General features: G+C 38.3%; 18 non-coding genes across 18 annotated transcripts; all 18 read right to left on the bottom strand.

Moving 5' to 3' along the window:
* Window positions 1-272: 272 nt before the first annotated feature.
* LOC148478588 (signal recognition particle RNA) lies at window positions 273-572 on the bottom strand. The gene has a single exon (XR_015872200.1).
* Window positions 573-1,505: 933 nt separating this feature from the next.
* Window positions 1,506-1,805, bottom strand: LOC148478587 (signal recognition particle RNA). The gene has a single exon (XR_015872379.1).
* A 933-nt stretch (window positions 1,806-2,738) lies between these two features.
* On the bottom strand, window positions 2,739-3,038 carry LOC148478586 (signal recognition particle RNA). Its single transcript, XR_015872192.1, has one exon.
* Window positions 3,039-3,971: 933 nt separating this feature from the next.
* LOC148478585 (signal recognition particle RNA) lies at window positions 3,972-4,271 on the bottom strand. Its single transcript, XR_015872378.1, has one exon.
* A 933-nt stretch (window positions 4,272-5,204) lies between these two features.
* LOC148478584 (signal recognition particle RNA) lies at window positions 5,205-5,504 on the bottom strand. Its single transcript, XR_015872199.1, has one exon.
* Window positions 5,505-6,437: 933 nt separating this feature from the next.
* Window positions 6,438-6,737, bottom strand: LOC148478583 (signal recognition particle RNA). The gene has a single exon (XR_015872373.1).
* Window positions 6,738-7,670: 933 nt separating this feature from the next.
* Window positions 7,671-7,970, bottom strand: LOC148478582 (signal recognition particle RNA). Its single transcript, XR_015872191.1, has one exon.
* A 933-nt stretch (window positions 7,971-8,903) lies between these two features.
* On the bottom strand, window positions 8,904-9,203 carry LOC148478581 (signal recognition particle RNA). The gene has a single exon (XR_015872163.1).
* Window positions 9,204-10,137: 934 nt separating this feature from the next.
* LOC148478580 (signal recognition particle RNA) lies at window positions 10,138-10,437 on the bottom strand. Its single transcript, XR_015872190.1, has one exon.
* A 933-nt stretch (window positions 10,438-11,370) lies between these two features.
* Window positions 11,371-11,670, bottom strand: LOC148478579 (signal recognition particle RNA). Its single transcript, XR_015872222.1, has one exon.
* Window positions 11,671-12,603: 933 nt separating this feature from the next.
* LOC148478578 (signal recognition particle RNA) lies at window positions 12,604-12,893 on the bottom strand. The gene has a single exon (XR_015872294.1).
* A 933-nt stretch (window positions 12,894-13,826) lies between these two features.
* Window positions 13,827-14,126, bottom strand: LOC148478577 (signal recognition particle RNA). The gene has a single exon (XR_015872326.1).
* A 932-nt stretch (window positions 14,127-15,058) lies between these two features.
* Window positions 15,059-15,358, bottom strand: LOC148478576 (signal recognition particle RNA). Its single transcript, XR_015872159.1, has one exon.
* A 933-nt stretch (window positions 15,359-16,291) lies between these two features.
* On the bottom strand, window positions 16,292-16,591 carry LOC148478575 (signal recognition particle RNA). The gene has a single exon (XR_015872297.1).
* A 932-nt stretch (window positions 16,592-17,523) lies between these two features.
* Window positions 17,524-17,823, bottom strand: LOC148478574 (signal recognition particle RNA). Its single transcript, XR_015872123.1, has one exon.
* Window positions 17,824-18,756: 933 nt separating this feature from the next.
* LOC148478573 (signal recognition particle RNA) lies at window positions 18,757-19,056 on the bottom strand. The gene has a single exon (XR_015872267.1).
* A 933-nt stretch (window positions 19,057-19,989) lies between these two features.
* On the bottom strand, window positions 19,990-20,289 carry LOC148478572 (signal recognition particle RNA). The gene has a single exon (XR_015872107.1).
* Window positions 20,290-21,234: 945 nt separating this feature from the next.
* LOC148478571 (signal recognition particle RNA) lies at window positions 21,235-21,534 on the bottom strand. The gene has a single exon (XR_015872325.1).
* Between the last annotated feature and the right edge of the window lie 455 nt (window positions 21,535-21,989).

Here is a 21,989-nt window from a genome sequence, read left to right as displayed (position 1 = left end):
GTAGTTAGCAACAAATGGGTTACTGTATATAGTCAGTGGGAAATGGGTAACTTTAATGTTCATCATTATTTTTGCTTACAAAATGATGCACATCATCTAAGAATGACAGTTCTGAAAAAAAAAATACTCAATAATATAAAACAAGAAAACTTACAGTAATGATACAATGGAGCTGTGTTGTTCATGCTGCTCTATATACAAATTATAATAAATATTTTTTACCACTCTGGTATCAAATTATCATAAAAATTAATGAGTAAAACAACATAATAAAGAAACTGTGTTGTGCTTTGTTGTCCAGGCTGCTCTACACTGGCTAATCACAGGTGCAATCCCACTACTGATAAGCACAGGGGGTTTGACCTGCTCTGTTTCCAACCTGGGCCAGGTCACCTCTTTTTAAGCAACCTGGTAGCTCTGAGCTCCCCCAGAGTCACCATATTGATGCTGAACATAGTGTGGACACCCAATCAACATAGCTCAATGGGGACCAAAACACCTGGACTCAAACACTCCTCCAGCCTCAGCCTCCCAAGTAATTGGGATTACAGACACACACCACAGTGCCCGGCAATGAAAACAGCCTGCTCTCTAACATAGGAATCTCTCTCAGTGTGATGTCATTACAATGAGAAAAACAGCTTATCAATGCCATCTACTGGCCATTACTATAACTACATCCTTTATATTTTAATGGCCATTGGCTTATTTAGATTTTGTATAGCCTTTTGCATTATGAGCGAATACTCTGCCTAAATATAAATGTGCACTGCTCATGCCACTGTGACCAACAATCGCTCATCCATTAATTTTACTGGTATATATTTTTTTTAAAGCTTATTCCACTATCTAACTCTTGCTTTGTGCTATTCCGCTCACCTCTATCCCTCTCCTCACATCATTGCCTCTATCCCCATCCACATATCTCACTCCAACCACATCACATGCAAAACATCCCTAACTAACATGATTTCACTGGTTGGTAAGTCACTGATGCCCACAAGAAAAACAGCACCCATGTCTCCTTAAATACTCTGTGCAGAAGTCATTATTTTGATGATCTGATGGGACATGTGCATGAAGCTGGAGCCATAAAAGTGGTAAATGTGCGAGTATGGGACCAGCCTACAGAATTCTAGTAGAATATTTATATTTCATCATACTGGACATTATATAATAACAGTATTATGTTCATGGGCAAATGATAAAAAAACTTTATTTAAATAGTAACTGTGTAGTTAGCAACAAATGGGTTACTGTATATAGTCAGTGGGAAATGGGTAACTTTAATGTTCATCACTATTTTTGCTTACAAAATGATGCACATCATCTAAGAAAGACAGTTCTGAAAAAAAAATACTCAATAAAATAACACAAGAAAACTTACAGTAATTGTACAATGGAGCTGTGTTGTTCATGCTGCTCTATATACAAATTATAATAAATATTTGTAACCACTCTGGTATCAAATTATCATAAAAATGAATGAGTAAAACAACAAAGTAAAGAAACCGTGTTGTGCTTTGTTGTCCAGGCTGCTCTACACTGGCTATTCACAGGTGCAATCCCACTACTGATAAGCACAGGGGGTTTGACCTGCTCTGTTTCCAACCTGGGCCGGTTCACCACTTTTTAAGCAACCTGGTAGCTCTGAGCTCCCCCAGAGTCACCATATTGATGCTGAACTTAGTGTGGACACCCAATCAACATAGCTCAATGGGGACCAGAACACCTGGACTCAAACACTCCTCCAGCCTCAGCCTCCCAAGTAACTGGGATTACAGACACACACCACAGTGCCCGGCAACGAAAACAGCCTGCTCTCTAACATAGGAATCTCTCTCAGTGTGATGTCATTACAATGAGAAAAACAGCTTATCAGTGCCATCTACTGGCCATTACTATAACTACATCCTTTATATTTTAATGGCCAATGGCTTATTTAGATTTTGTATAGCCTTTTGCATTATGAGCGAATACTCTGCCTAAATATAAATGTGCACTGCTCATGCCACTGTGACCAACAATCGCTCATCCATTAATTTTACTGGTATATATTTTTTTAAAGCTTATTCCACTATCTAACTCTTGCTTTGTGCTATTCCGCTCACCTCTATCCCTCTCCTCACATCATTGCCTCTATCCCCATCCACATATCTCACTCCAACCACATCACATGCAAAACATCCCTAACTAACATGATTTCACTGGTTGGTAAGTCACTGATGCCCACAAGAAAAACAGCACCCATGTCTCCTTAAATACTCTGTGCAGAAGTCATTATTTTGATGATCTGATGGGACATGTGCATGAAGTTGGAGCCATAAAAGTGGTAAATGTGCGAGTATGGGACCAGCCTACAGAATTCTAGTAGAATATTTATATTTCATCATAATGGACATTATATAATAACAGTATTATGTTCATGGGCAAATGATAAAAAAACTTTATTTAAATAGTAACTGTGTAGTTAGCAACAAATGGGTTACTGTATATAGTCAGTGGGAAATGGGTAACTTTAATGTTCATCATTATTTTTGCTTACAAAATGATGCACATCATCTAAGAATGACAGTTCTGAAAAAAAAAATACTCAATAATATAAAACTAGAAAACTTACAGTAATGATACAATGGAGCTGTGTTGTTCATGCTGCTCTATATACAAATTATAATAAATATTTTTTACCACTCTGGTATCAAATTATCATAAAAATTAATGAGTAAAACAACATAATAAAGAAACTGTGTTGTGCTTTGTTGTCCAGGCTGCTCTACACTGGCTATTCACAGGTGCAATCCCACTACTGATAAGCACAGGGGGTTTGACCTGCTCTGTTTCCAACCTGGGCCGGGTGACCTCTTTTTAAGCAACCTGGTAGCTCTGAGCTCCCCCAGAGTCACCATATTGATGCTGAACATAGTGTGGACACCCAATCAACATAGCTCAATGGGGACCAGAACACCTGGACTCAAACACTCCTCCAGCCTCAGCCTCCCAAGTAACTGGGATTACAGACACACACCACAGTGCCCAGCAATGAAAACAGCCTGCTCTCTAACATAGGAATCTCTCTCAGTGTGATGTCATTACAATGAGAAAAACAGCTTATCAATGCCATCTACTGGCCATTACTATAACTACATCCTTTATATTTTAATGGCCATTGGCTTATTTAGATTTTGTATAGCCTTTTGCATTATGAGCGAATACTCTGCATAAATATAAATGTGCACTGCTCATGCCACTGTGACCAACAATCGCTCATCCATTAACTTTACTGGTATATATTTTTTTAAAGCTTATTCCACTATCTAACTCTTGCTTTGTGCTATTCCGCTCACCTCTATCCCTCTCCTCACATCATTGCCTCTATCCCCATCCACATATCTCACTCCAACCACATCACATGCAAAACATCCCTAACTAACATGATTTCACTGGTTGGTAAGTCACTGATGCCCACAAGAAAAACAGCACCCATGTCTCCTTAAATACTCTGTGCAGAAGTCATTATTTTGATGATCTGATGGGACATGTGCATGAAGCTGGAGCCATAAAAGTGGTAAATGTGCGAGTATGGGACCAGCCTACAGAATTCTAGTAGAATATTTATATTTCATCATAATGGACATTATATAATAACAGTATTATGTTCATGGGCAAATGATAAAAAAACTTTATTTAAATAGTAACTGTGTAGTTAGCAACAAATGGGTTACTGTATATAGTCAGTGGGAAATGGGTAACTTTAATGTTCATCATTATTTTTGCTTACAAAATGATGCACATCATCTAAGAATGACAGTTCTGAAAAAAAAAATACTCAATAATATAAAACTAGAAAACTTACAGTAATGATACAATGGAGCTGTGTTGTTCATGCTGCTCTATATACAAATTATAATAAATATTTGTAACCACTCTGGTATCAAATTATCATAAAAATGAATGAGTAAAACAACATAGTAAAGAAACCGTGTTGTGCTTTGTTGTCCAGGCTGCTCTACACTGGCTATTCACAGGTGCAATCCCACTACTGATAAGCACAGGGGGTTTGACCTGCTCTGTTTCCAACCTGGGCCGGTTCACCACTTTTTAAGCAACCTGGTAGCTCTGAGCTCCCCCAGAGTCACCATATTGATGCTGAACTTAGTGTGGACACCCAATCAACATAGCTCAATGGGGACCAGAACACCTGGACTCAAACACTCCTCCAGCCTCAGCCTCCCAAGTAACTGGGATTACAGACACACACCACAGTGCCCGGCAACGAAAACAGCCTGCTCTCTAACATAGGAATCTCTCTCAGTGTGATGTCATTACAATGAGAAAAACAGCTTATCAATGCCATCTACTGGCCATTACTATAACTACATCTTTTATATTTTAATGGCCAATGGCTTATTTAGATTTTGTATAGCCTTTTGCATTATGAGCGAATACTCTGCCTAAATATAAATGTGCACTGCTCATGCCACTGTGACCAACAATCGCTCATCCATTAATTTTACTGGTATATATTTTTTTAAAGCTTATTCCACTATCTAACTCTTGCTTTGTGCTATTCCGCTCACCTCTATCCCTCTCCTCACATCATTGCCTCTATCCCCATCCACATATCTCACTCCAACCACATCACATGCAAAACATCCCTAACTAACATGATTTCACTGGTTGGTAAGTCACTGATGCCCACAAGAAAAACAGCACCCATGTCTCCTTAAATACTCTGTGCAGAAGTCATTATTTTGATGATCTGATGGGACATGTGCATGAAGCTGGAGCCATAAAAGTGGTAAATGTGCGAGTATGGGACCAGCCTACAGAATTCTAGTAGAATATTTATATTTCATCATAATGGACATTATATAATAACAGTATTATGTTCATGGGCAAATGATAAAAAAACTTTATTTAAATAGTAACTGTGTAGTTAGCAACAAATGGGTTACTGTATATAGTCAGTGGGAAATGGGTAACTTTAATGTTCATCATTATTTTTGCTTACAAAATGATGCACATCATCTAAGAATGACAGTTCTGAAAAAAAAAATACTCAATAATATAAAACAAGAAAACTTACAGTAATGATACAATGGAGCTGTGTTGTTCATGCTGCTCTATATACAAATTATAATAAATATTTTTTACCACTCTGGTATCAAATTATCATAAAAATTAATGAGTAAAACAACATAATAAAGAAACTGTGTTGTGCTTTGTTGTCCAGGCTGCTCTACACTGGCTAATCACAGGTGCAATCCCACTACTGATAAGCACAGGGGGTTTGACCTGCTCTGTTTCCAACCTGGGCCAGGTCACCTCTTTTTAAGCAACCTGGTAGCTCTGAGCTCCCCCAGAGTCACCATATTGATGCTGAACATAGTGTGGACACCCAATCAACATAGCTCAATGGGGACCAAAACACCTGGACTCAAACACTCCTCCAGCCTCAGCCTCCCAAGTAATTGGGATTACAGACACACACCACAGTGCCCGGCAATGAAAACAGCCTGCTCTCTAACATAGGAATCTCTCTCAGTGTGATGTCATTACAATGAGAAAAACAGCTTATCAATGCCATCTACTGGCCATTACTATAACTACATCCTTTATATTTTAATGGCCATTGGCTTATTTAGATTTTGTATAGCCTTTTGCATTATGAGCGAATACTCTGCCTAAATATAAATGTGCACTGCTCATGCCACTGTGACCAACAATCGCTCATCCATTAATTTTACTGGTATATATTTTTTTTAAAGCTTATTCCACTATCTAACTCTTGCTTTGTGCTATTCCGCTCACCTCTATCCCTCTCCTCACATCATTGCCTCTATCCCCATCCACATATCTCACTCCAACCACATCACATGCAAAACATCCCTAACTAACATGATTTCACTGGTTGGTAAGTCACTGATGCCCACAAGAAAAACAGCACCCATGTCTCCTTAAATACTCTGTGCAGAAGTCATTATTTTGATGATCTGATGGGACATGTGCATGAAGCTGGAGCCATAAAAGTGGTAAATGTGCGAGTATGGGACCAGCCTACAGAATTCTAGTAGAATATTTATATTTCATCATACTGGACATTATATAATAACAGTATTATGTTCATGGGCAAATGATAAAAAAACTTTATTTAAATAGTAACTGTGTAGTTAGCAACAAATGGGTTACTGTATATAGTCAGTGGGAAATGGGTAACTTTAATGTTCATCACTATTTTTGCTTACAAAATGATGCACATCATCTAAGAAAGACAGTTCTGAAAAAAAAATACTCAATAAAATAACACAAGAAAACTTACAGTAATTGTACAATGGAGCTGTGTTGTTCATGCTGCTCTATATACAAATTATAATAAATATTTGTAACCACTCTGGTATCAAATTATCATAAAAATGAATGAGTAAAACAACAAAGTAAAGAAACCGTGTTGTGCTTTGTTGTCCAGGCTGCTCTACACTGGCTATTCACAGGTGCAATCCCACTACTGATAAGCACAGGGGGTTTGACCTGCTCTGTTTCCAACCTGGGCCGGTTCACCACTTTTTAAGCAACCTGGTAGCTCTGAGCTCCCCCAGAGTCACCATATTGATGCTGAACTTAGTGTGGACACCCAATCAACATAGCTCAATGGGGACCAGAACACCTGGACTCAAACACTCCTCCAGCCTCAGCCTCCCAAGTAACTGGGATTACAGACACACACCACAGTGCCCGGCAACGAAAACAGCCTGCTCTCTAACATAGGAATCTCTCTCAGTGTGATGTCATTACAATGAGAAAAACAGCTTATCAGTGCCATCTACTGGCCATTACTATAACTACATCCTTTATATTTTAATGGCCAATGGCTTATTTAGATTTTGTATAGCCTTTTGCATTATGAGCGAATACTCTGCCTAAATATAAATGTGCACTGCTCATGCCACTGTGACCAACAATCGCTCATCCATTAATTTTACTGGTATATATTTTTTTAAAGCTTATTCCACTATCTAACTCTTGCTTTGTGCTATTCCGCTCACCTCTATCCCTCTCCTCACATCATTGCCTCTATCCCCATCCACATATCTCACTCCAACCACATCACATGCAAAACATCCCTAACTAACATGATTTCACTGGTTGGTAAGTCACTGATGCCCACAAGAAAAACAGCACCCATGTCTCCTTAAATACTCTGTGCAGAAGTCATTATTTTGATGATCTGATGGGACATGTGCATGAAGTTGGAGCCATAAAAGTGGTAAATGTGCGAGTATGGGACCAGCCTACAGAATTCTAGTAGAATATTTATATTTCATCATAATGGACATTATATAATAACAGTATTATGTTCATGGGCAAATGATAAAAAAACTTTATTTAAATAGTAACTGTGTAGTTAGCAACAAATGGGTTACTGTATATAGTCAGTGGGAAATGGGTAACTTTAATGTTCATCATTATTTTTGCTTACAAAATGATGCACATCATCTAAGAATGACAGTTCTGAAAAAAAAAATACTCAATAATATAAAACTAGAAAACTTACAGTAATGATACAATGGAGCTGTGTTGTTCATGCTGCTCTATATACAAATTATAATAAATATTTTTTACCACTCTGGTATCAAATTATCATAAAAATTAATGAGTAAAACAACATAATAAAGAAACTGTGTTGTGCTTTGTTGTCCAGGCTGCTCTACACTGGCTATTCACAGGTGCAATCCCACTACTGATAAGCACAGGGGGTTTGACCTGCTCTGTTTCCAACCTGGGCCGGGTGACCTCTTTTTAAGCAACCTGGTAGCTCTGAGCTCCCCCAGAGTCACCATATTGATGCTGAACATAGTGTGGACACCCAATCAACATAGCTCAATGGGGACCAGAACACCTGGACTCAAACACTCCTCCAGCCTCAGCCTCCCAAGTAACTGGGATTACAGACACACACCACAGTGCCCAGCAATGAAAACAGCCTGCTCTCTAACATAGGAATCTCTCTCAGTGTGATGTCATTACAATGAGAAAAACAGCTTATCAATGCCATCTACTGGCCATTACTATAACTACATCCTTTATATTTTAATGGCCATTGGCTTATTTAGATTTTGTATAGCCTTTTGCATTATGAGCGAATACTCTGCATAAATATAAATGTGCACTGCTCATGCCACTGTGACCAACAATCGCTCATCCATTAACTTTACTGGTATATATTTTTTTAAAGCTTATTCCACTATCTAACTCTTGCTTTGTGCTATTCCGCTCACCTCTATCCCTCTCCTCACATCATTGCCTCTATCCCCATCCACATATCTCACTCCAACCACATCACATGCAAAACATCCCTAACTAACATGATTTCACTGGTTGGTAAGTCACTGATGCCCACAAGAAAAACAGCACCCATGTCTCCTTAAATACTCTGTGCAGAAGTCATTATTTTGATGATCTGATGGGACATGTGCATGAAGCTGGAGCCATAAAAGTGGTAAATGTGCGAGTATGGGACCAGCCTACAGAATTCTAGTAGAATATTTATATTTCATCATAATGGACATTATATAATAACAGTATTATGTTCATGGGCAAATGATAAAAAAACTTTATTTAAATAGTAACTGTGTAGTTAGCAACAAATGGGTTACTGTATATAGTCAGTGGGAAATGGGTAACTTTAATGTTCATCATTATTTTTGCTTACAAAATGATGCACATCATCTAAGAATGACAGTTCTGAAAAAAAAAATACTCAATAATATAAAACTAGAAAACTTACAGTAATGATACAATGGAGCTGTGTTGTTCATGCTGCTCTATATACAAATTATAATAAATATTTTTTACCACTCTGGTATCAAATTATCATAAAAATTAATGAGTAAAACAACATAATAAAGAAACTGTGTTGTGCTTTGTTGTCCAGGCTGCTCTACACTGGCTATTCACAGGTGCAATCCCACTACTGATAAGCACAGGGGGTTTGACCTGCTCTGTTTCCAACCTGGGCCGGGTGACCTCTTTTTAAGCAACCTGGTAGCTCTGAGCTCCCCCAGAGTCACCATATTGATGCTGAACATAGTGTGGACACCCAATCAACATAGCTCAATGGGGACCAGAACACCTGGACTCAAACACTCCTCCAGCCTCAGCCTCCCAAGTAACTGGGATTACAGACACACACCACAGTGCCCGGCAATGAAAACAGCCTGCTCTCTAACATAGGAATCTCTCTCAGTGTGATGTCATTACAATGAGAAAAACAGCTTATCAATGCCATCTACTGGCCATTACTATAACTACATCCTTTATATTTTAATGGCCATTGGCTTATTTAGATTTTGTATAGCCTTTTGCATTATGAGCGAATACTCTGCATAAATATAAATGTGCACTGCTCATGCCACTGTGACCAACAATCGCTCATCCATTAATTTTACTGGTATATATTTTTTTAAAGCTTATTCCACTATCTAACTCTTGCTTTGTGCTATTCCGCTCACCTCTATCCCTCTCCTCACATCATTGCCTCTATCCCCATCCACATATCTCACTCCAACCACATCACATGCAAAACATCCCTAACTAACATGATTTCACTGGTTGGTAAGTCACTGATGCCCACAAGAAAAACAGCACCCATGTCTCCTTAAATACTCTGTGCAGAAGTCATTATTTTGATGATCTGATGGGACATGTGCATGAAGCTGGAGCCATAAAAGTGGTAAATGTGCGAGTATGGGACCAGCCTACAGAATTCTAGTAGAATATTTATATTTCATCATACTGGACATTATATAATAACAGTATTATGTTCATGGGCAAATGATAAAAAAAACTTTATTTAAATAGTAACTGTGTAGTTAGCAACAAATGGGTTACTGTATATAGTCAGTGGGAAATGGGTAACTTTAATGTTCATCATTATTTTTGCTTACAAAATGATGCACATCATCTAAGAATGACAGTTCTGAAAAAAAAAATACTCAATAATATAAAACTAGAAAACTTACAGTAATGATACAATGGAGCTGTGTTGTTCATGCTGCTCTATATACAAATTATAATAAATATTTTTTACCACTCTGGTATCAAATTATCATAAAAATTAATGAGTAAAACAACATAATAAAGAAACTGTGTTGTGCTTTGTTGTCCAGGCTGCTCTACACTGGCTATTCACAGGTGCAATCCCACTACTGATAAGCACAGGGGGTTTGACCTGCTCTGTTTCCAACCTGGGCCGGGTGACCTCTTTTTAAGCAACCTGGTAGCTCTGAGCTCCCCCAGAGTCACCATATTGATGCTGAACATAGTGTGGACACCCAATCAACATAGCTCAATGGGGACCAGAACACCTGGACTCAAACACTCCTCCAGCCTCAGCCTCCCAAGTAACTGGGATTACAGACACACACCACAGTGCCCAGCAATGAAAACAGCCTGCTCTCTAACATAGGAATCTCTCTCAGTGTGATGTCATTACAATGAGAAAAACAGCTTATCAATGCCATCTACTGGCCATTACTATAACTACATCCTTTATATTTTAATGGCCATTGGCTTATTTAGATTTTGTATAGCCTTTTGCATTATGAGCGAATACTCTGCATAAATATAAATGTGCACTGCTCATGCCACTGTGACCAACAATCGCTCATCCATTAACTTTACTGGTATATATTTTTTTAAAGCTTATTCCACTATCTAACTCTTGCTTTGTGCTATTCCGCTCACCTCTATCCCTCTCCTCACATCATTGCCTCTATCCCCATCCACATATCTCACTCCAACCACATCACATGCAAAACATCCCTAACTAACATGATTTCACTGGTTGGTAAGTCACTGATGCCCACAAGAAAAACAGCACCCATGTCTCCTTAAATACTCTGTGCAGAAGTCATTATTTTGATGATCTGATGGGACATGTGCATGAAGCTGGAGCCATAAAAGTGGTAAATGTGCGAGTATGGGACCAGCCTACAGAATTCTAGTAGAATATTTATATTTCATCATAATGGACATTATATAATAACAGTATTATGTTCATGGGCAAATGATAAAAAAACTTTATTTAAATAGTAACTGTGTAGTTAGCAACAAATGGGTTACTGTATATAGTCAGTGGGAAATGGGTAACTTTAATGTTCATCATTATTTTTGCTTACAAAATGATGCACATCATCTAAGAATGACAGTTCTGAAAAAAAAAATACTCAATAATATAAAACTAGAAAACTTACAGTAATGATACAATGGAGCTGTGTTGTTCATGCTGCTCTATATACAAATTATAATAAATATTTTTTACCACTCTGGTATCAAATTATCATAAAAATTAATGAGTAAAACAACATAATAAAGAAACTGTGTTGTGCTTTGTTGTCCAGGCTGCTCTACACTGGCTATTCACAGGTGCAATCCCACTACTGATAAGCACAGGGGGTTTGACCTGCTCTGTTTCCAACCTGGGCCGGGTGACCTCTTTTTAAGCAACCTGGTAGCTCTGAGCTCCCCCAGAGTCACCATATTGATGCTGAACATAGTGTGGACACCCAATCAACATAGCTCAATGGGGACCAGAACACCTGGACTTAAACACTCCTCCAGCCTCAGCCTCCCAAGTAACTGGGATTACAGACACACACCACAGTGCCCGGCAATGAAAACAGCCTGCTCTCTAACATAGGAATCTCTCTCAGTGTGATGTCATTACAATGAGAAAAACAGCTTATCAATGCCATCTACTGGCCATTACTATAACTACATCCTTTATATTTTAATGGCCATTGGCTTATTTAGATTTTGTATAGCCTTTTGCATTATGAGCGAATACTCTGCATAAATATAAATGTGCACTGCTCATGCCACTGTGACCAACAATCGCTCATCCATTAATTTTACTGGTATATATTTTTTTAAAGCTTATTCCACTATCTAACTCTTGCTTTGTGCTATTCCGCTCACCTCTATCCCTCTCCTCACATCATTGCCTCTATCCCCATCCACATATCTCACTCCAACCACATCACATGCAAAACATCCCTAACTAACATGATTTCACTGGTTGGTAAGTCACTGATGCCCACAAGAAAAACAGCACCCATGTCTCCTTAAATACTCTGTGCAGAAGTCATTATTTTGATGATCTGATGGGACATGTGCATGAAGCTGGAGCCATAAAAGTGGTAAATGTGCGAGTATGGGACCAGCCTACAGAATTCTAGTAGAATATTTATATTTCATCATACTGGACATTATATAATAACAGTATTATGTTCATGGGCAAATGATAAAAAAAACTTTATTTAAATAGTAACTGTGTAGTTAGCAACAAATGGGTTACTGTATATAGTCAGTGGGAAATGGGTAACTTTAATGTTCATCATTATTTTTGTTTACAAAATGATGCACATCATCTAAGAAAGACAGTTCTGAAAAAAAAATACTCAATAAAATAACACAAGAAAACTTACAGTAATGATACAATGGAGCTGTGTTGTTCATGCTGCTCTATATACAAATTATAATAAATATTTGTAACCACTCTGGTATCAAATTATCATAAAAATGAATGAGTAAAACAACATAGTAAAGAAACTGTGTTGTCCAGGCTGCTCTACACTGGCTATTCACAGGTGCAATCCCACTACTGATAAGCACAGGGGGTTTGACCTGCTCTGTTTCCAACCTGGGCCGGTTCACCTCTTTTTAAGCAACCTGGTAGCTCTGAGCTCCCCCAGAGTCACCCTATTGATGCTGAACTTAGTGTGGACACCCAATCAACATAGCTCAATGGGGACCAGAACACCTGGACTCAAACACTCCTCCAGCCTCAGCCTCCCAAGTAACTGGGATTACAGACACACACCACAGTGCCCGGCAACGAAAACAGCCTGCTCTCTAACATAGGAATCTCTCTCAGTGTGATGTCATTACAATGAGAAAAACAGCTTATCAATGCCATCTACTGGCCATTACTATAACTACATCCTTTATATTTTAATGGCCAATGGCTTATTTAGATTTTGTATAGCCTTTTGCATTATGAGCGAATACTCTGCCTAAATATAAATGTGCACTGCTCATGCCACTGTGACCAACAATCGCTCATCCATTAATTTTACTGGTATATATTTTTTTAAAGCTTATTCCACTATCTAACTCTTGCTTTGTGCTATTCCGCTCACCTCTATCCCTCTCCTCACATCATTGCCTCTATCCCCATCCACATATCTCACTCCAACCACATCACATGCAAAACATCCCTAACTAACATGATTTCACTGGTTGGTAAGTCACTGATGCCCACAAGAAAAACAGCACCCATGTCTCCTTAAATACTCTGTGCAGAAGTCATTATTTTGATGATCTGATGGGACATGTGCATGAAGTTGGAGCCATAAAAGTGGTAAATGTGCGAGTATGGGACCAGCCTACAGAATTCTAGTAGAATATTTATATTTCATCATACTGGACATTATATAATAACAGTATTATGTTCATGGGCAAATGATAAAAAAACTTTATTTAAATAGTAACTGTGTAGTTAGCAACAAATGGGTTACTGTATATAGTCAGTGGGAAATGGGTAACTTTAATGTTCATCATTATTTTTGCTTACAAAATGATGCACATCATCTAAGAATGACAGTTCTGAAAAAAAAAATACTCAATAATATAAAACAAGAAAACTTACAGTAATGATACAATGGAGCTGTGTTGTTCATGCTGCTCTATATACAAATTATAATAAATATTTTTTACCACTCTGGTATCAAATTATCATAAAAATTAATGAGTAAAACAACATAATAAAGAAACTGTGTTGTGCTTTGTTGTCAAGGCTGCTTTACACTGGCTATTCACAGGTGCAATCCCACTACTGATAAGCACAAGGGGTTTGACCTGCTCTGTTTCCAACCTGGGCAGGTTGACCTCTTTTTAAGCAACCTGGTAGCTCTGAGCTCCCCCAGAGTCACCATATTGACGTTGAACTTAGTGTGGACACCCAATCAACATAGCTCAATGGGGACCAGAACACCTGGACTCAAACACTCCTCCAGCCTCAGCCTCCCAAGTAACTGGGATTACAGACACACACCACAGTGCCCGGCAATGAAAACGGCCTGCTCTCTAACATAGGAATCTCTCTCAGTGTGATGTCATTACAATGAGAAAAACAGCTTATCAATGCCATCTACTGGCCATTACTATAACTACATCCTTTATATTTTAATGGCCAATGGCTTATTTAGATTTTGTATAGCCTTTTGCATTATGAGCGAATACTCTGCCTAAATATAAATGTGCACAGCTCATGCCACTGTGCCCCACAATCGCTCATCCATTAGTTTTACTGGTATATATTTTTTAAAGCTTATTCCACTATCTAACTCTTGCTTTGTGCTATTCCACTCACCTCTATCCCTCTCCTCACATCATTGCCTCTATCCCCATCCACATATCTCACTCCAACCACATCACATGCAAAACATCCCTAACTAACATGATTTCACTGGTTGGTAAGTCACTGATGCCCACAAGAAAAACAGCACCCATGTCTCCTTAAATACTCTGTGCAGAAGTCATTATTTTGATGATCTGATGGGACATGTGCATGAAGTTGGAGCCATAAAAGTGGTAAATGTGCGAGTATGGGACCAGCCTACAGAATTCTAGTAGAATATTTATATTTCATCATAATGGACATTATATAATAACAGTATTATGTTCATGGGCAAATGATAAAAAAACTTTATTTAAATAGTAACTGTGTAGTTAGCAACAAATGGGTTACTGTATATAGTCAGTGGGAAATGGGTAACTTTAATGTTCATCATTATTTTTGCTTACAAAATGATGCACATCATCTAAGAATGACAGTTCTGAAAAAAAAAATACTCAATAATATAAAACTAGAAAACTTACAGTAATGATACAATGGAGCTGTGTTGTTCATGCTGCTCTATATACAAATTATAATAAATATTTTTTACCACTCTGGTATCAAATTATCATAAAAATTAATGAGTAAAACAACATAATAAAGAAACTGTGTTGTGCTTTGTTGTCCAGGCTGCTCTACACTGGCTATTCACAGGTGCAATCCCACTACTGATAAGCACAGGGGGTTTGACCTGCTCTGTTTCCAACCTGGGCCGGTTCACCTCTTTTTAAGCAACCTGGTAGCTCTGAGCTCCCCAAGAGTCACCCTATTGATGCTGAACTTAGTGTGGACACCCAATCAACATAGCTCAATGGGGACCAGAACACCTGGACTCAAACACTCCTCCAGCCTCAGCCTCCCAAGTAACTGGGATTACAGACACACACCACAGTGCCCGGCAACGAAAACAGCCTGCTCTCTAACATAGGAATCTCTCTCAGTGTGATGTCATTACAATGAGAAAAACAGCTTATCAATGCCATCTACTGGCCATTACTATAACTACATCCTTTATATTTTAATGGCCAATGGCTTATTTAGATTTTGTATAGCCTTTTGCATTATGAGCGAATACTCTGCCTAAATATAAATGTGCACTGCTCATGCCACTGTGACCAACAATCGCTCATCCATTAATTTTACTGGTATATATTTTTTTAAAGCTTATTCCACTATCTAACTCTTGCTTTGTGCTATTCCGCTCACCTCTATCCCTCTCCTCACATCATTGCCTCTATCCCCATCCACATATCTCACTCCAACCACATCACATGCAAAACATCCCTAACTAACATGATTTCACTGGTTGGTAAGTCACTGATGCCCACAAGAAAAACAGCACCCATGTCTCCTTAAATACTCTGTGCAGAAGTCATTATTTTGATGATCTGATGGGACATGTGCATGAAGTTGGAGCCATAAAAGTGGTAAATGTGCGAGTATGGGACCAGCCTACAGAATTCTAGTAGAATATTTATATTTCATCATACTGGACATTATATAATAACAGTATTATGTTCATGGGCAAATGATAAAAAAACTTTATTTAAATAGTAACTGTGTAGTTAGCAACAAATGGGTTACTGTATATAGTCAGTGGGAAATGGGTAACTTTAATGTTCATCATTATTTTTGCTTACAAAATGATGCACATCATCTAAGAATGACAGTTCTGAAAAAAAAAATACTCAATAATATAAAACAAGAAAACTTACAGTAATGATACAATGGAGCTGTGTTGTTCATGCTGCTCTATATACAAATTATAATAAATATTTTTTACCACTCTGGTATCAAATTATCATAAAAATTAATGAGTAAAACAACATAATAAAGAAACTGTGTTGTGCTTTGTTGTCAAGGCTGCTTTACACTGGCTATTCACAGGTGCAATCCCACTACTGATAAGCACAAGGGGTTTGACCTGCTCTGTTTCCAACCTGGGCCGGTTGACCTCTTTTTAAGCAACCTGGTAGCTCTGAGCTCCCCCAGAGTCACCATATTGACGTTGAACTTAGTGTGGACACCCAATCAACATAGCTCAATGGGGACCAGAACACCTGGACTCAAACACTCCTCCAGCCTCAGCCTCCCAAGTAACTGGGATTACAGACACACACCACAGTGCCCGGCAATGAAAACGGCCTGCTCTCTAACATAGGAATCTCTCTCAGTGTGATGTCATTACAATGAGAAAAACAGCTTATCAATGCCATCTACTGGCCATTACTATAACTACATCCTTTATATTTTAATGGCCAATGGCTTATTTAGATTTTGTATAGCCTTTTGCATTATGAGCGAATACTCTGCCTAAATATAAATGTGCACAGCTCATGCCACTGTGCCCCACAATCGCTCATCCATTAGTTTTACTGGTATATATTTTTTAAAGCTTATTCCACTATCTAACTCTTGCTTTGTGCTATTCCACTCACCTCTATCCCTCTCCTCACATCATTGCCTCTATCCCCATCCACATATCTCACTCCAACCACATCACATGCAAAACATCCCTAACTAACATGATTTCACTGGTTGGTAAGTCACTGATGCCCACAAGAAAAACAGCACCCATGTCTCCTTAAATACTCTGTGCAGAAGTCATTATTTTGATGATCTGATGGGACATGTGCATGAAGCTGGAGCCATAAAAGTGGTAAATGTGCGAGTATGGGACCAGCCTTCAGAATTCTAGTAGAATATTTATATTTCATCATACTGGACATTATATAATAACAGTATTATGTTCATGGGCAAATGATAAAAAAACTTTATTTAAATAGTAACTGTGTAGTTAGCAACAAATGGGTTACTGTATATAGTCAGTGGGAAATGGGTAACTTTAATGTTCATCATTATTTTTGCTTACAAAATGATGCACATCATCTAAGAATGACAGTTCTGAAAAAAAAAATACTCAATAATATAAAACAAGAAAACTTACAGTAATGATACAATGGAGCTGTGTTGTTCATGCTGCTCTATATACAAATTATAATAAATATTTTTTACCACTCTGGTATCAAATTATCATAAAAATTAATGAGTAAAACAACATAATAAAGAAACTGTGTTGTGCTTTGTTGTCCAGGCTGCTCTACACTGGCTATTCACAGGTGCAATCCCACTACTGATAAGCACAGGGGGTTTGACCTGCTCTGTTTCCAACCTGGGCCAGGTCACCTCTTTTTAAGCAACCTGGTAGCTCTGAGCTCCCCCAGAGTCACCATATTGATGCTGAACATAGTGTGGACACCCAATCAACATAGCTCAATGGGGACCAGAACACCTGGACTCAAACACTCCTCCAGCCTCAGCCTCCCAAGTAACTGGAATTACAGACACACACCACAGTGCCCGGCAAAGAAAACAGCCTGCTCTCTAACATAGGAATCTCTCTCAGTGTGATGTCATTACAATGAGAAAAACAGCTTATCAATGCCATCTACTGGCCATTACTATAACTACATCCTTTATATTTTAATGGCCATTGGCTTATTTAGATTTTGTATAGCCTTTTGCATTATTAGCGAATACTCTGCCTAAATATAAATGTGCACTGCTCATGCCACTGTGACCAACAATCGCTCATCCATTAATTTTACTGGTATATATTTTTTTAAAGCTTATTCCACTATCTAACTCTTGCTTTGTGCTCTTCCGCTCACCTCTATCCCTCTCCTCACATCATTGCCTCTATCCCCATCCACATATCTCACTCCAACCACATCACATGCAAAACATCCCTAACTAACATGATTTCACTGGTTGGTAAGTCACTGATGCCCACAAGAAAAACAGCACCCATGTCTCCTTAAATACTCTGTGCAGAAGTCATTATTTTGATGATCTGATGGGACATGTGCATGAAGTTGGAGCCATAAAAGTGGTAAATGTGCGAGTATGGGACCAGCCTACAGAATTCTAGTAGAATATTTATATTTCATCATACTGGACATTATATAATAACAGTATTATGTTCATGGGCAAATGATAAAAAAACTTTATTTAAATAGTAACTGTGTAGTTAGCAACAAATGGGTTACTGTATATAGTCAGTGGGAAATGGGTAACTTTAATGTTCATCATTATTTTTGCTTACAAAATGATGCACATCATCTAAGAATGACAGTTCTGAAAAAAAAAATACTCAATAATATAAAACAAGAAAACTTACAGTAATGATACAATGGAGCTGTGTTGTTCATGCTGCTCTATATACAAATTATAATAAATATTTTTTACCACTCTGGTATCAAATTATCATAAAAATTAATGAGTAAAACAACATAATAAAGAAACTGTGTTGTGCTTTGTTGTCCAGGCTGCTCTACACTGGCTATTCACAGGTGCAATCCCACTACTGATAAGCACAGGGGGTTTGACCTGCTCTGTTTCCAACCTGGGCCAGGTCACCTCTTTTTAAGCAACCTGGTAGCTCTGAGCTCCCCCAGAGTCATCATGTTGACGCAGAACATAGTGTGGACACCCAATCAACATAGCTCAATGGGGACCAGAACATCTGGACTCAAACACTCCTCCAGCCTCAGCCTCCCAAGTAACTGGGATTACAGACACACACCACAGTGCCCGGCAACGAAAACAGCCTGCTCTCTAACATAGGAATCTCTCTCAGTGTGATGTCATTACAATGAGAAAAACAGCTTATCAGTGCCATCTACTGGCCATTACTATAACTACATCCTTTATATTTTAATGGCCAATGGCTTATTTAGATTTTGTATAGCCTTTTGCATTATGAGCGAATACTCTGCCTAAATATAAATGTGCACTGCTCATGCCACTGTGACCAACAATCGCTCATCCATTAATTTTACTGGTATATATTTTTTTAGAGCTTATTCCACTATCTAACTCTTGCTTTGTGCTATTCCGCTCACCTCTATCCCTCTCCTCACATCATTGCCTCTATCCCCATCCACATATCTCACTCCAACCACATCACATGCAAAACATCCCTAACTAACATGATTTCACTGGTTGGTAAGTCACTGATGCCCACAAGAAAAACAGCACCCATGTCTCCTTAAATACTCTGTGCAGAAGTCATTATTTTGATGATCTGATGGGACATGTGCATGAAGCTGGAGCCATAAAAGTGGTAAATGTGCGAGTATGGGACCAGCCTACAGAATTCTAGTAGAATATTTATATTTCATCATAATGGACATTATATAATAACAGTATTATGTTCATGGGCAAATGATAAAAAAACTTTATTTAAATAGTAACTGTGTAGTTAGCAACAAATGGGTTACTGTATATAGTCAGTGGGAAATGGGTAACTTTAATGTTCATCATTATTTTTGCTTACAAAATGATGCACATCATCTAAGAATGACAGTTCTGAAAAAAAAAATACTCAATAATATAAAACAAGAAAACTTACAGTAATGATACAATGGAGCTGTGTTGTTCATGCTGCTCTATATACAAATTATAATAAATATTTTTTACCACTCTGGTATCAAATTATCATAAAAATTAATGAGTAAAGCAACATAATATAGAAACTGTGTTGTGCTTTGTTGTCCAGGCTGCTCTACACTGGCTATTCACAGGTGCAATCCCACTACTGATAAGCACAGGGGGTTTGACCTGCTCTGTTTCCAACCTGGGCCAGGTCACCTCTTTTTAAGCAACCTGGTAGCTCTGAGCTCCCCCAGAGTCACCATATTGATGCTGAACATAGTGTGGACACCCAATCAACATAGCTCAATGGGGACCAGAACACCTGGACTCAAACACTCCTCCAGCCTCAGCCTCCCAAGTAACTGGGATTACAGACACACACCACAGTGCCCGGCAACGAAAACAGCCTGCTCTCTAACATAGGAATCTCTCTCAGTGTGATGTCATTACAATGAGAAAAACAGCTTATCAATGCTATCTACTGGCCATTACTATAACTACATCCTTTATATTTTAATGGCCAATGGCTTATTTAGATTTTGTATAGCCTTTTGCATTATGAGCGAATACTCTGCTAAATATAAATGTGCACTGCTCATGCCACTGTGACCAACAATCGCTCATCCATTAATTTTACTGGTATATATTTTTTTAAAGCTTATTCCACTATCTAACTCTTGCTTTGTGCTATTCCGCTCACCTCTATCCCTCTCCTCACATCATTGCCTCTATCCCCATCCACATATCTCACTCCAACCACATCACATGCAAAACATCCCTAACTAACATGATTTCACTGGTTGGTAAGTCACTGATGCCCACAAGAAAAACAGCACCCATGTATCCTTAAATACTCTGTGCAGAAGTCATTATTTTGATGATCTGATGGGACATGTGCATGAAGCTGGAGCCATAAAAAGTGGTAAATGTGTGAGTATGGGACCAGCCTACAGAATTCTAGAAGAATATTTATATTTCATCATACTGGACATTATATAATAACAGTAATATGTTCATGGGCAAATGATAAAAAAAACTTTATTTACATAGTAACTGTGTAGTTATCAACAAATGGGTTACTGTATATAGTCAGTGGGAAATGGGTAACTAATGTTCATCATTATTTTTGCTTACAAAATGATGCACATCATCTAAGAATGACAGTTCTGAAAAAAAAAAAATCAATAATATAAAACAAGAAAACTTACAGTAATGATACAATGGAGCTGGGTTGTTCATGCTGCTCTATATTGCTGCTCTATATACAAATTATACTAAATATTTTTTTACCACACTGGTATCAAATTATCATAAAAATTAATGAGTAAAACAACATAATAAAGAAACTGTGTTGTGCTTTGTTGTCCAGGCTACTCTACACTGGCTATTCACAGGTGCAATCCCACTACTGATAAGCACAGGGGGTTTGACCTGCTCTGTTTCCAACCTGGTCAGGTTCACCTCTTTTTAAGCAACCTGGTAGCTCTGAGCTCACCCAGAGTCACCATATTGATGATGAACTTAGTGTGGACACCCAATGAACATAGCTCAATGGGGACCAGAACTCCTGGACTCAAACACTCCTCCAGTCTTAGCCTCCCAAGAAGCTGGGATTACAGACACACACCACAGTGCCCAGCAATGAAAACAGCCTGCTCTCTAACATAGAAATCTCTCTCAGTGTGATGTCATTACAATGAGAAAAACAGCTTATCAATGCCATCTACTGGCCATTACTATAACTACATCCTTTATATTTTAATGGCCAATGGCTTATTTAGATTTTGTATAGCCTTTAGCATTATGAGCGAATACTCTGCCTAAATATAAATGTGCACTGCTCATGCCACTGTGCCCAACAATTGCTCATCCATTAGTTTTACTGGTAAATATTTTTAAAGCTTGTCCCACTTTCTAACTCTTGCTTTGTGGTATTCCGCTTACCTGTATCCCTCTCCTCACATCATTGCCTCTATCCCCATCCACATATCTCACTCCACCCACATCACATGCAAAACATCCCTAACTAACATGATTTCACTGGTTGGCAAGTGACTGTTGCCCACAAGAAGAACAGAACCTATGTCTCCTTAAA

This window comes from Taudactylus pleione, unplaced genomic scaffold, assembly GCF_031769625.1.
Source record: "Taudactylus pleione unplaced genomic scaffold, aTauple2 ptg000652l, whole genome shotgun sequence".
NCBI lineage: Eukaryota > Metazoa > Chordata > Amphibia > Anura > Myobatrachidae > Taudactylus > Taudactylus pleione.
This window is presented reverse-complemented; position numbering and strand designations above follow the sequence as displayed.